The 15559-nt window shown below is 35.0% G+C and overlaps 1 protein-coding gene and 1 long non-coding RNA gene across 6 annotated transcripts in view; one reads left to right on the forward strand and one right to left on the reverse strand.

The window, feature by feature from the left end:
• Fur2 (furin-like protease 2) overlaps positions 1-15559 on the reverse strand; it is a 390070-nt gene that overhangs the window by 119876 nt on the left and 254635 nt on the right. The window lies entirely within an intron of this gene.
• Positions 1-15559, forward strand: part of LOC147908131 (uncharacterized) — a 75751-nt gene that overhangs the window by 45404 nt on the left and 14788 nt on the right. The gene's annotated exons all lie outside the window — the stretch shown is intronic.

Genomic DNA, 15559 nt, shown 5'->3' on the forward strand with positions numbered 1-15559 from the left:
AATTAGTAAATAATATTTTATATGTTTAAATTGTTAATATTTAAACACAACGCAAAAAACATCTTCCGATAAAAAATTCTTTTTAAGAGTACTCTTTTTTTAAGGTGCTTACAATATTTTGTTATGGCACGTTTCCCATCGCTAATGTGGTTATCAATGCATCGAACGAATAAAAAATGGATAATCCATAATGGATTTCTCATGGTAACAGTGATACGATCATCCGGAGTATGTGAAATGCTTTATGCCACTCTGGCACTATCATATTCCGGTTTCCGTAATAGTCGGAACCAGGTTATTGGACGATGATAGGCACGGCGCCAATATCCTCCCTTCAACCGCCCACTATGCATTTGCACGCGAATACGGCTGACTTAGTTGACCTAAAAATTAAGCGATCGCCATAATTCGGCGGTAAAATATATGCTTCCCGCGGGATTAAGTGACGTTTGCGCTATCATCTGTCAAAATAAAGCACCACGGAATATATGGAATTCTACAATTAGAATTAATGCTCAATCACATTTTGATCGATTCGGATTAAAATACAATTTTAAAAACCTACATCAAAATGAGAGAGAGAGAGAGACAGAAAGTTTAAAATGTTTTATGTATAATTATATATGTTTATCTCTCAATAAAGAACAGACGCCGTATTTATAAATGCAATGGATTTGTGACCCAATTAACCGTGAACCGCTGTCTGCGTAAAATATTTTAATCACGTAAAAGCAGAAAAAGAACTGACTGTGTATTGTAATAATAAATTCAACATTTGTCGAGTCAATACTTATGAAAAGGTGCTGGTTCAAAAATTCAATTTCATTCGTTTGCATTAAAATCTGTAAAAACAAAAAAGAGGAAGACACCGGTGTTTTTATTCGCTTTTTTATATCAAATCTGAAATTAAAACGCTTTATCTTTTAATGACAACAGAGGGAAAATAAAGGTATTTGAAAACTGTATCATTCGCTCGCTGACGCAGTCATTCCGCATTGTGCACAAATTAAATATTTCTGACGAACAATTCGCTCGCATTCCGTCATTTCTTATCGGATGCAATTCCAACGACGGACGCGCGATGACACTTTGCGAGGTGCGCACGCCTGTGAACGATGCCAACGTGATACAATTGCGCGCGATAAATAAATAGTCTTTCATCAAGCTAATTGCAAGCAACGTAGATTGGTGGCGTGAACACGTCAGGATTTCATTTCGCGAAGGCGCAATACGACGCATCAACCGCGAGAGCAGCCGGAACAATTGCGTTACATCTCAATGGGAATTATTTACATTCGCGAGAAAGACGTCAATACGTATATACGAGACGCGAAGTGTACCGTATACCACACCATGCGGCAGACATAACCGATGTAAATTACAGCGCTGCTTAAATAGAACGCAAACACCGGCGAATCTTCTCTCTGCCTGCTATGACTACATTACGAATGTGCGAGTACGCATTCGCTAATTATTCTATTGTGCTGACTGTTCCGATAAATTGTACCTCGTTAATGTGAAACTGCATCTCTCAGCAATAAATTAAAATCTCAACTCTCTTCTAACCGAATTTATTTCCTTATTTTAGGAAACGTCAGAATATAAGAGTGTTTTTAAAAATCTATTTTTCTTCATGTCCAATATTAACTCTCGTTTGCATACCTCTCTCCGTCCGAAATCGATTTTTTTTTTCACTACTTTAAGCTTTTAAAAAGTATGGAAAAAATTCAGGATTACTTTCCAACGTTTCTATTATATTATAAAAAATTTTTTAACCGGATATTTTAGAAGGGAGATACTGTCCTCTTTTATTTCAAAGAAGTTTGAGAGCGAAATTTCACTTGTGCTAAAAAAGATACAGATTGTAAGCGGAGGATTAATAATCGTAATCAAAAAATATGAATTAGCGTTAGGAAATAAAAATTAATTAAAAATTTTGTAGTTTATTTCCATATCTTTGAAACTTTTAATATTATATGTATTGACTGAATTAGTAACTTCCCGTATCAAATATATCTCTCGTACTATATATTTTTCGATTGAAACGTCTTATAGTTGCCGACCAACAAAACCAAATACCGATATGTTTAGTATTCTATAATAACAAACATCAGTATTCAGTTACCTACACTTTATCCTAACAATTTTGAATACAACTCTCTTTATTTTAACTTTTTCATAAGCAAGCAATCTTGAATTTTGCAATACATTTCTACTATGCGATTATTCAAGAGGAACGTCGATACCTCTTACATTCTCGATACATTCTCGTATCTACGCGTCGCCTTTGAATAACTCCAAGTGTACGCTTTTTCGCCGGGCGAAAATCTTGAAAGTGCCAACGCGTCGATGCGATAAATCGCACAAATGCGGCGCGATGTGATTTACTGCACGCGGACCTCCAAGTTTCTCTCCCGATAACTGGCAAATATTCCCAGCGTCCGTCCCGTGCAAAACTTATGTATTTGTGTTTGCTATTCATGTCTTGCCAGCCAGCGCATGCTCGTTTCTACCTTCAGCCTGTGGATGCAGATAGAACAAGCAGCAATATTCACCGGACGAGAGGAAGCGAGAGTGCTGGAACCCCGGACGAGGAGGGCCCGAGATACAAGAGCCGTCGGGAAACGGAACCGTTTCCGCACCGGGTTCGCCATTTGCAAAGGAAATTAAACGATTCCGAGCAATTTGCTCGGATGCGAAGCATGAGATGCACGTTTGCCTCGCCGCCTTACATTCTCGAGTTACAGGGTTGCCGGCTGCCCTCCTTCCCTTCGAGTCGATTATACCCTTCCATAAAGATATTAGAATGTGAAACTAACAAAAAGTTATGCGTCGTAATCGCGTAAAGGCCCGGTTAAAGCCGATTCGAAGCTTGCGCTTTAAGCGCAACAATGACATTATCTCTCTTTGCTGACGATGTAATCCTCTTTGCTTCCGTCCCAGGACCATCACCAGAAAATTATCGCATCATTCCGTGTGTAAGATTGAAACATCTTATCAGCCCTTTGCAGGCCATCGTTTAATTCCCTATGTCATATACAGCAACTGAGATGTCTGTACACTGTTAAATTCATAATGCTAAATTATATTCGATTTAAGTTATTTTTTATCTATTTCTATAGTCACTGCCCCTACTCATATCGTTAATTTAACAAAAATAATGGAGTTAAACTATAACTAAATTTAATTAAAGAAAAGGAAATTTGCTTATTTGTTTAAATAATAAACTCAAATTTAGTTTATTATTTATTAAATGCAACACACATATATACGTTAATGTAGACGTTTAAATCACAGAAATGGATTGGTTTACATTTTGACAGTTGGAAGTTAAAAATAACAAAATGTTATTGAATTCAAGAGATTTGATTATTGGTTCTTTGATATCTAATAATATGTAGCACATTAATGATAATTATCGATAGTTTACTATTATAAAATGTGTTATTATTGATAGCAACAAGTTGGTGTAATTCTATGTCATCCAATTAACTTAAGCCCGATGTTAAATTTAAAATTAATTAATTAAATCTATCTGCTAATGTATTATTATTGAAAACCATGTTTTCCAATAATTAAAGGTACTGACGAATCGTAAGGCCAATTGGTGTGATTGTCACTTTAAATTAAATACGACACGAATTAAATGAGAACAATGACTATGAGAACAACGTGACTTGTGTAAGCTTGCTTTAAATATTAAATTATTGGATATTAAATAGCATAAATGAATAATTACACGTACAATATGTTACATGAGAGAATAAAGAGCTTTTATAAAATTTTATCTTTGAATTTCTACACAGACACCGATTGACCGTAATATATAATGTCTATAAAATCCATTTAAATCTAAAATATTCAATATCATTGCAATAATACGTGCAATCACAGACATAACACTTCATACAAAGCGTGTAATATCGTGTATAATAAAGCGATTATTCTCTTAAATTATGCACAAAAATTAATTATTAGTAAAGAATCAATCATTATACATTAAAATCGTATATCATCAAAGCAAAAAACGAGTACGTTTATATTCATTTAATCTCGCAGTATGCAATTCAATTATATGTGTTTAAGTTTTAAATATAAAATGTTTATAGAATTTAATTTAGTAAGATAAATGGACCCAATAAAAGCGTATTAACTCAAAATGCCCTATTCGTTGTTTGTAGATAATTACACGATTAATTCAATAGATAGCAGTAGCTATCGTGTACAGATTGTCCGTCTGCTCGATTACATCAGTTTATTGCTCAATTTGTACATTCTGTTATCGTCAATAAAGCAAAATGCAGGATGTCAGTGATATAATAAATTTGTAGATAAGTAATTGCTTCCTATAATTACCAAACAACAGTTATAAATTTCAGCAGTTCATGCTATCGTAACACTGCAGTATAAACAATATGATTAACCTAGGCTAATAATAATTTTTTAATACATGTAAAATATTTAAAAAATATTTATAAAACATAATACACTTTTCTTTACTATCAGATTTACAGAGCACTCTGTACATCGGACGTCGTACGAATTACGTTCTCCAAATTAGAATTATTTGTAGTATACGTAAAATCTTTCCGAATTGCCGGATCTCTCCGTCGGCAAAATGCATCCACTCTTTTCAGCGTCCCATCGCGCGGCGTCCGATCGCAAACGGCCGACGCGTTGCGCACGCTGGGCTTTATTTCTCATTAAGCTCCGCAGCGTTGGCGCACTTCGCGGCACTGATGCTTTTCTTGGGCGAGGCATTTTAATGAAGAAAGTTCGCCCGCTCGCATAAAGTGCAGGCGCAAACTATTACATCACCGATAATTGATAACATTTTCCACGTTCCCTCGTCCGTTCGTTCGTTCGTTCGTTCGTTCGTTCGTTCGTTCGTTCGTTCGTTCGTTCGTTCGTTCGTTCGTTCGCTCGTTCGTTCACTCGCTCGCTCGCTCGCCCGAAGATTTTCAGCGTTAAACATCGGCTTGAGCTAGCCTGGTTGCTCCCGTCTCCCATGTTATTCCGAACTTACAGGCGCACGCGTGTCTACGTTCTCAGCAAGCAACTACGTTCACCCACGCGCGATGTTGCAGACGTTGCAGGTATTAAAACCAGTATTAAACATCGTTAACGATACGTTACGTTACCGTCGGCACGTAACGATCCCCGAAGGCGACGTTCGAAGTCGACGAGGCGGGGATTAATTTATGAATTGCAGTTCATTAACACGGACGTCAATCTCTCTGGGAAAAAAAAAAAGAAAAAAAAATCAGTCGCTACCGTCCCTCTGCCCGCCGTCGGTATCGATAATCGAATTTATCGAGGAATTTCAATCACTGTGCGTGAACTCGTCGGATGATTAAGAATTAAATTACGCACGCTGTAATGAGGCCGAGCTAAGCACATGAGGCATAATTTTAACATGATGCATCATTAATATTCCGCAAGTATAAATTATTCATCACAAAGTCACGATAAATTTTCATAATTCAACCGCTGTCTTTACGTCCCAATTATAGATAGTTAAATATTCTATTCATATAATTACTATATTAAAGTAAAATTATTATAAGTGATATGGTATTTGTAAATAACAGAAAAGTCACGTTATAATCGTGCTTTCATTAATATGCAATATATTCTATTCTTAAATATTTTCTTCACTAATTACCTGATGATATCTGCGAACATTAAATTATTCAAAGAAATTAAAAAATGCATAAATGACAATTTTACGAAGTCGATCGCGCATTTCTATTCTATTACGTTTTTTAAATTTTTAGAAACTATTAATTTTATCGATTTTCTGTTGAAAATATTAATTCATTATTTATCTTCAGCCGTGACAGTCTGTCTTCGAGACTAACTATAAATCACAATATATAATTTTAATTCTTAATTGTATACAATTTTTAGAATTTTTGTGATTTATTTTCTAATTTAATTTTTCTTATTTTCTAATTTTCCAATTATGGTTTTTTTTTTCTAGAAATACACAACTTGATTTTACATTCAATTAAGACTGAAAAAAATAAAAAAAACAATATATAAAGTGAAGAGTTATTTATTTTTATTTTTTCTTTTTTCATATCTAAAAAGAATCTCTCCACATCCACTAATGGTGAGATATTTTTATGTCGACAATTAAGACTCAATTATTCTATTGAGATATTTAAGCATAACACCATGTTTTCTGTTCATAACTTAAAAACTTTACTTTTATCTTATTTTCACGCGTGCGCGCGCACCTATACATTTATTTACATATAAAAATTATCCGTTTAATTAAAGACATACTCGCAATTTTAAATAGCACAGGAAAATCGTATCGTAACAATATACTATATACTCGTAACAATCCCAGACTTAAGCTTAATCCCCGTATACTTCCAAAGATAAATCTCGACAACGCCGATGGTTCGCCGTATTACGCTTGAAACGTATATAATTCATCATTTATCACGAGATAACGGTAACAATCAATCTTAGGAATCGTGGTTGTCCAGTGTGAACGTTGACTTTGCGTCAACGCGACGCCAGGCCGACTACGCGGGGCGTATTCTATTTGCGATTCGGATGTACTTGTGTACACGGTAAACCGGCTACGCTTGTCCAACACAATGAGGTAGACCATGGTGAGCCGTAGACCGCGCCACCGTTCACTGAATGGCATAGCGATGGTTGTAAGCCCTCTGGCATCCCTCAATGCGGGAGAACCCCATTATTCGACTTCGAGACATTGCATGGTCGGGGCGACGGAGAGGTAGAGGGAGAGAGCGATCGAGTGAGTGCGCTCTAGCTCGGCTAATACCGTTAATTACTCTCTCGTCGGAGAACGTAGCCAGGAGTCCGTCGTGTGTCATCTAACGAACGCTAATTGGACGTCGCCAACGTGGCGTCATATAACGCCAAGGATATCCCGGTCAATCTGCCCCTATGTCCTGGGTCGGTGTCATCGCTATACGATAATGTTGTACCTTTGCACCTCTGTCTCTATCTCTCTTCTCCCCCTCTCTCTTTCTCTTCAATTCTATTGCCATACGTTCACGCGCGACTGCAAAATTTCCAGCGGAGCACGTTGCTCCCGTTGATTTAGTTACGATGTAACGCCAACGGATTTATGGGAAAGGCGATTAAAGCTTGATTCGCTTACAGACGATGTGTTTCTCGATAGATGTATGTACGTCTGCGGCTCGGTCACAATACTAGATTATTCACATTAATGAATAAGCCCACAGTAAGCTTAGATTTACTATCCAAAGGCTTAGCCCTGCGAGCTTTACTGGTTGAGAGCTTCAGTTAAATTTCGAATGTGGAATCTTTGGGTGAAACCCAAGGTTATCAGACTGAAGGGATAACCCTTCAATCCCTGTAAAATTTATTCAGGACTTTATGGTTATAATGTCTCATTTGAGGGTAAATATGTTTAATTGAGAACCCAAGCAGCTGTGCTCCAATAATTAATATTATACTCCCTAAATTATACTTTATACCTTAATTATACCCTCTAAATTATTTAGAGTGGAATCTCACTCTAAAGAGTAAAAATTGAACCAGTCTTAAAAAAGAACGGCTCAATTTTCAATTTTTTAAAGTGAGATTTCTCTTCAGAGTGAGCTTTCATTCTAAAAGATTTAGAGTACTTTTTAAAAAATTATTACCTTCAAAAAATAGAAATTAAGATATATGGAGAAAATAATGTTATGATAAAAATTGTAGTCGAATTTTCGAATTGTCTATTTTGCGTGTCATAATGCTTAATGTACTTTATTAACGTACTTTTTTATTCAATTATAAATACAATCATTTTACGCATTTCTACGTAATTAACATTGATATAAATTATTCAAAAAGGTATAACGTCATTTTTCTCTCCGTAAGTAATTCGTAGTCCTTTTAATTACGACCAATTCGAATAATGAGAAGTAATAAAAGTAACAGAAATTGCGCGAAAGGATCTTTAGAGGGGATCTTCATTATCCGTCCTGACGCGGACTTTTTCGGGATTGGGTTGAAAATTCAGCCGCGTGCTGTTCGATTTTCCATAATTCTCTTGTGCTGGCAAACGACGAGGAGCTGCTTAATTGGGATATCCGTCATATTTGAGGCCGGTCTATCCCCATAGGTCGAATGGGCAAATTACGAAAGTTTCGTTCCTCCCATCTTACCACGCCGGCTTCCGGTAAGTGAGTACGAGGTATATCGAAGCGAGTTCTATCAAGACGAGAGTTTCCAACTAATTCACGCGGGATCGTCATACCGGAAATCAAATCGCCCTTCTTGGACCTCTCCTTCAAAAGGGATTCGATCGAGCTTTAGCACCAAAGAAGCAAAAAGAGTCAGATTGTTTGGTTATTATAATTAATTAATATTAATTCTATAAAACAAGAAAATATATCTTTATTCTAAAATTGCCGTTTAACTCTGTAGTATTTTGCAATCGTTAGTACATCCTCAATTTTTAATTACAGTAATTTAAGAAACTAATTTATTAGAGAATAGACTAAAAAATGACATCTGCTTTAAGAGTACATCAGAAATGTAAATAAAAATATTTTTCTTCAAACATTAATTTATTAATTTTATCGAATTTTAATTATCTTATTGTAATTGCTCATATATAATGTTATTGCAGACTCAAATATCAAATCTTTTTTCTTTATTAAGTGACAAAAATAAACTATTGAATTTTAGCTTCCACCTTTCTGCTCTATCAATATCATATTATATATGTATACGATCGTTCACTTATTCTTCTTATTATCCTTGAATTAGATTATACCTGCTTCCGCTTTCCTTCAAATTTACCTTCTATTGTATCATTTAAAAAAACATATACATAGAATATATGGGTATATAAGATATATATAAATGTATACATGTCCGCAATGTATTGATTTTGGGTCCGTGAGTTCACTAAACCCAAATGACTGTGCGAATCAGTCATCTCTGAGGGAAAATATCGAATCCCTCAACTACTAAATGCGAAAGCGCCATCCCCTCGTTGTACCAAAGACGGAAGCTCGTCTTTTCTCGATCCCAGGTTCTCGATCACAAAGCCCACCGCAGAGCGCATTCGTGCCAGCGTGTTTGCGCGATCTGTCGATGTCTACGCGCACAACGCGAAACAATGACTCACTAATTCCGCCGTTCCGTCAAACTCCGCGAAACGAACGTGAGTTCGACGAACTTACGAGTAGCACGAGTTACGTAATCAATCGGCTTGTTTGTAACGAGAGAGCCTTCTTAAGAGAACGCGACACGCTTTTATCTTAGTCTCCAGTCTGATTGATCTTCATTCGCGATGGCGTATAGTCGCTTAAACAGCGAATTTCTCCGATCGTCGATCTCGATCGATGGATTTGAACATCGGATCGACAAAGATTTTCATCGAGCGCGCTTCTTCCTTAGCTCGTTATCCATTCCATTTTCTTCTCTCCTTATAGGCCGTCGCGGAAGCGACGTTACGCTGATGTTACGCAAGCCTAATTTGTTTGCAAACTTACACGATGTACTTTAATAAGGCGCAGGTTGGAATAATTAGTTAAAGCGTAGTTGTTATTACGTAAGTTAGGGGGGCTTCTTTGATAGGCACCGCAGGTGAACTGCTTCTCTGCTTTTGATAAGTGTGTAGCAGATACTGCGAAATCGCTTTGATCTTAGAAATGAAATCGGTAGATACGCTGATATTTTAATTAGTCGACAGGTTCGCAAGATGCATCCAGATGTAGTTTTATTTGCTAAAGGATGATAAGGTTCGCAATGTCTTTTGAGAGAAACATCATAAGAACATTAATATTAAAAGGACTAACTAAAATTAGAACAATTTCTACTATTACTATTATAAGCTCCACTTTGGCAGATCGATCTCATTCCGTTTAAATAGATAGAGCGTGTATTAAAGACCATTCGACCGTTTCCGACGAATCTCTCGATTCCCTTGATTCCTTAGACGACGGCTTTCTGTACGAATCGATTCGCAATTCACTTCAATCTGTTTGACACTGACGATCATCTTATTCGTCGGAAATTCAACAAGGCACAACGAAGAAACGGGAGTGCAGACAGTTTAATTATTATTTTACGAGTTTATATCGTGTGGCATTAATAAAGCACGTGTTGAGATTATTATTCAAAGTCTTGTAAATTTCATTACGAAAGTTGAAATTTTCGTTGATAGGTATTATGAGCACCGCTTTTGACAGATTCCACAAGAGCTAAAATATACAGCTGTATATAAAGCACATTGAATATCTGAATGTTTCATTAGAGTTATAAAGAGATAGATACAAGTATCACTCTGAATACGGATGCACTATATACACTACAGAAACTACATGCAGATAATGGATTTTATTTCGACTCAAAACCAATTTACTATTATTTTTTCACATCGAACAAAATAAACTGTTTTTCATCAATTAAGTTTCCAGATTATATTCAAACAAGATCTCTTAAATACTTATTACTTAGCTGTATAAAGAACTTTATTCTTCTACTTTTATTTAAACTTCAATAATAAGATGTAAAACATTAAACATCAAATGTTTAATTCAAAAGTAATCAATTAATTCTTTTACGTGAGATGTTTTTACATCCTAATTAAAATTATTATTATTAATAATAACAAAATATGTAATATTATTGATTGTTTTTCATTTTATTAATATTTGAATAATATGAATTCGGACTTAATCACAATTTTCTGAAAAAAATAAGTAGAAATCGAACAAATATTATATTACGCGGAATAAACGCGTAAATATAGCTAATTATGGCAGAATTTAAAAAAAAATATAGATTTTAATTAATATACATTTTTTGAATGCTTTTTAACGTGAGTTTTCGATGGAATTGCATATCTAAAGGTAAATAATAGTTATTGAAAAAGAAAGAAAATATGTTAAACAATATCCATACAAAACAATGTTTTACAATTCATATTTTCTCGCCGCTGGGGTATAAAAATATCCCAGATAATTATTTTCAGACTAATAAATAAGAGCTTCTTTAAAATGAAAAATGCAAATAGAAAACATAAATTTCAAATAGAAAATATAAGTATATATCTCTAAATTTTAAGTTGAGACACATATCCTGCATACTATAGATGATTGATCATAAACATCACGATATGGATGAAAATATAAGAGAAATTATTCAAATTTTAAGGGAATTAAATTTATATAGCTACACGTCAGTTGAAACGAACTGTTAATGCAAGTGGATGACTCTGTAATTCTTTCTCATTACGTCATATATCAAAATATTTTAAAATGTCTGATGTGATACTGCTCGTGGAAATAATGTTTCATTAATGCTTGGACGACTGTAATCCCGTGGAGATATGAGGATTAAATCAATTTTTTTACGAGGCTCGCGACAATCTTAAATCGGTCATGAAAAGAGGAATGACGTGAAATGATATTACCGCGCCGACGAATAAAATTTAGACTCAGAGCAGCCGTGATTCCTTTCTCAATTCTATTTTATTATTTAAGATTCGAGAGGGACTCGTCCCTTTCATTCTTTCTTATCAAAGATATTCGGAGCGGATCGTGCGCTACAGAACGAGCTTTGAAAAGAACGGGAAACGGTTCGAGCGAAATCGAGTCGATGCATCAGGAATGTTCTGGGCATATTCACCCATGCTCGGAGTCGCGCGATATTACGCTCGCTCGTTCCTCATTTTCCGGCATACGTTGCTTTTTTCCCCGGCAGATGCGCGAGCGAACGTCGACGCGAGATATGCTCGACAGCTGGATTTCGATAGGCACGTATGACGACATTCTCGGTCGTGATTCCTCGGATGAATCTCTCCGATTTCAGTAGCTTTAGAAGAAACGTGACATTGGAATCCTATTAGAGAGGGGAGAAGAATATATTATATATATTCAAGACATCATATATCTGTATAGATGAAACAAAATCGATGACAATACAATCGTTTGATACAATTGATTTATCAATATATCACTAGTTTGACTAAAAAAGTTTATGAAATTTGACTCAAATTTAGTTTATTATTTAATAAATGCGTTGATATGGACGATGCATTTACTTTGAAACTGATCACAGAAATGGATTTATTTAAAACATACGAAAGTTAAAAATAATAAAAATGTTATTTAATTCAAGAGATTGCTTATTCTAATATCTAACAATGTATATTTAATACAAAACAGAAAAAAATTGAAATAATTAGCGGAACCAAAATGGCACCGTCAGCGGTTCTAGTGTTAAGTATGCAAGCAAAATAACTATATAACTGATATCAACGAAACGTTTTAAATCTAGAATTGCTCCAGGTGCAATCGTTCCAATAGAATATCCTGTAGGAGCCAGGTATTCATTAATATTGTGTTAAGTGTTCGCGGCACGAGTCCAGCAGCGTATCTCGACGAAATTCCGCTTCTGGCGCGGTCCCTGATTTCCCTGGAATCCCCGTTGTGATAGTCACGTCTATTCCAGTCGCTCGTGTCGACGACTTCATAATATTCTACCGCCCGTCAGGTCGCGTGCAATCCGCGAGGTGATTATGACTCTCTCGCTCCGGTTAACCCATTAAAGCCTGAATGTAAAATGAAACACTCCTTTCACGCGAGTCATCTCAGTCGTCTTGCTTCAGCAATAATTGAAATGACTGCTGTAGCTGTAGGAAAATGTCCGATACCGAATAAATCCGAGAATTGTATTTCATTTGCGTATTGAAAGAATAATGTATTTCGCTTACTGTGTAGCTTATAATTAATACTTTTTTTATAATTCTTCCGATCCAATTATATAAATATCGCCGTATTTAAAAAGATGATATAATATGGATAAAATTGATACAATTTAGAATAATAAAAGAATAAAATTAATACAAAGATAATTTTTTAATTAATTTCTTTCTCTTGTAAATAAAATATTGTTTCAATCGGTATATATAATTTAGTGAAAGTTTAAAAATAATGAATATAATATTTAGTTTTAACATTGAAATATTAAACAAAAATTACTTGTACGTACACTAAAAAAAAATTTGTTCAACTAAACTTAATTGAATTTAACCGTAATCTGCTTAACAAACTGTTCAATGTTAAGTAGACTATCGTTAAATTCAATTAAATAATATTTGTTGAATTAAGCAAATCTGCAAACAATTAAATGTGTTTAGTTAGTTGAACCAATTTTTTTTCAGTGTAACATACGATTTTACGCAATATTAGATTTTATTCTGTTAAAGCTATAGTCGTTAAATAAAATGTATCGTAAGGTTCAATTTCAAATGTAACGATTACTTTGTTATATTGTTGGTATTATCGTTAAATTTTCTATTTTCGCGTGGTAATGTCAGTTAATACTATCATCGAGACTTTCATTGTCGCGAAATCGAACAAAGTGCTAAATTAAAAATTCGCGTAAGAAAACTGACTGCAATATCGACATCGTAACGCATTCATGCTTTCAAAACCAACCTGGTTATTAATTCGCGTCCAACTTCTTGAAAACTCTCGGCACTGTTACTCAAAACGCTTCAAGATTTGTTAAAAACGCAAGCTAATCGGAAAAGAAAAAAGTAGATAAATCTCCTTTAATTTTACGATTCTTTTCAACGAAAATAATTTGCCAAAAAAGAAATTAAATCAACAGAATTATGATAAGAAATTTACACTTAATTGTCTTTGCAAAATTGAAATCCACGTTCTAATATCACATTTAGTACATCAATAGTTTTTATAAAAAACATAAAATTTATTGTAATATAATATCATACTTTTTCATAAAAGATGTACATAAAGATATTACATTTTTCTCATTCATTTCATGAATTCTTTTATTTAAGAATGTCACAAGAGTCTTTCTCGAAATGTAATTAGGAAAAGAATTAAAATGAAACAGGGTAGAGAGAAGCTAGTTAAGCCAAGGGGCAAGTGGGAAATGTAAATATCTAAATAACTAAAATACGTATGGACACGTCTATGCTTGCGTAAGATAGCACAGAGACAGAGATTACTGCGTTGAGTACACATAGAAAGGGCAGTTTTGCTTCTCTAAAAATTTAGCTGAATAACAGAAAATAATTCTATTTACCTCATCAAAATAATTATGTAGGACACTCCCTGATTACTAAAAATGTCAAAACTTTTTACAGCTCAACTTGATTCATCATGCATGAGTTTTCTACGTAATTATTTTAATGATCAAATATAATTATTTTCAAATCAGAGTTAAATTTTTAAATACTTTAGAAAAATCGCTCTTTCTATAGTGAATAATCTATGTTTAGCTAGTCAACAAAAATATTTTTCTTACCAACAAAATATATAAAAGATTTATAAGCACTTAATTATAGAGATTGAACATTTAACGTTTTAAAGTAATTCTAATTATTCTACCACAATTACATCAAGATTGACAATATATTGAATAAAAAGTGTCACAACTAGCTCCCAGCTCTAATCTATTTGTTGTGCTACAATATATGTACCTTCTATACGAATCTTTGAAAGAGGCAGGCGCAACATGCGCGTCAAACCGAATTTATTACAAGTGCGGCAATAAAAATTGGCGCGTGCCGGGCCCGGCAGCCACGTCCGTCATATTAAGGAAACGAGATTTAGGTGTAGTACTACTATTCCTCCATCGCAAGACGCCGCAGCACACGATCGGGTAGTGCTTCCTACTGAGGAAATAAAGTAACGGCCCTGTAGAGAAGAAAAGTAAAGAGGAAGAGGAGGAAGTTTTTCTGAGCACTCTTTTGTGCATCGTCTTTCTTTCTTTCTTTAGGATTCCGATGACCTAGTTGCCCGGGCCTTCGTTCCACGTACTTCGGTAGGTCGGTAAGTTCGATTTAACGGGTATATCGTTCCTGAGGTAAGCGATTTACGGGGAAGTCGCTAATGTTCGCGCGAACTAGTGAAAATATCGCGAAATGAGCACGTGGAAGAAATCTTTCTTTATTCCCTTCTTTTTTCCGTTTCTTTCCCTCTTTTTTTAACGTTTTATTGTACATCGCCTACATTGCATGAACCGCTTTTTGCGCTACGGAGCGAGCTCCTTAATGCTGCCGGAAAATAAACTTGTACGGCTTTCAGTTGAAAGAATCTCGAAGCCCTTTGATGCGCACGATCGAGAACGGAGACCATTCAATCTCGTTCCTGGGAGTCCCTTAATTTGGCGCACATCGCAGCAAGAATTCCCTCAATAAATAAACGACCGACGAGAGACACGCCTAAAATAGATACACCGTGAACAATTTTAAAGATAAGCTTAATAAAGCTCGGTGTAATGACCCAATAACCCTATTAAATTTGTCCCTTAAAATATTCAGCAAAAATAAATTCGCCATTTTATTCGTTTCTCTAAACGCTCCATCAATCAAAAAACGGTGTACACTTTACACGTTACACGACGCAAACCAAAGTACAATTATTCTTGACGGTTAAATGCATGCGACTTACGTGATCCGGTACGACCTTGTCGTTGTTAATACACACGGATTCGTAACAGCACGAAATGTCAGACAAATCACGCCAAGTAAAAAGGTGCTTGTTTCCGAGCTATGATACATTCGTGACAT

This window comes from Acromyrmex echinatior, chromosome 11 (assembly GCF_024713525.1).
Source record: "Acromyrmex echinatior isolate Ae372 chromosome 11, ASM2471352v2, whole genome shotgun sequence".
NCBI classification, from domain to species: domain Eukaryota; kingdom Metazoa; phylum Arthropoda; class Insecta; order Hymenoptera; family Formicidae; genus Acromyrmex; species Acromyrmex echinatior.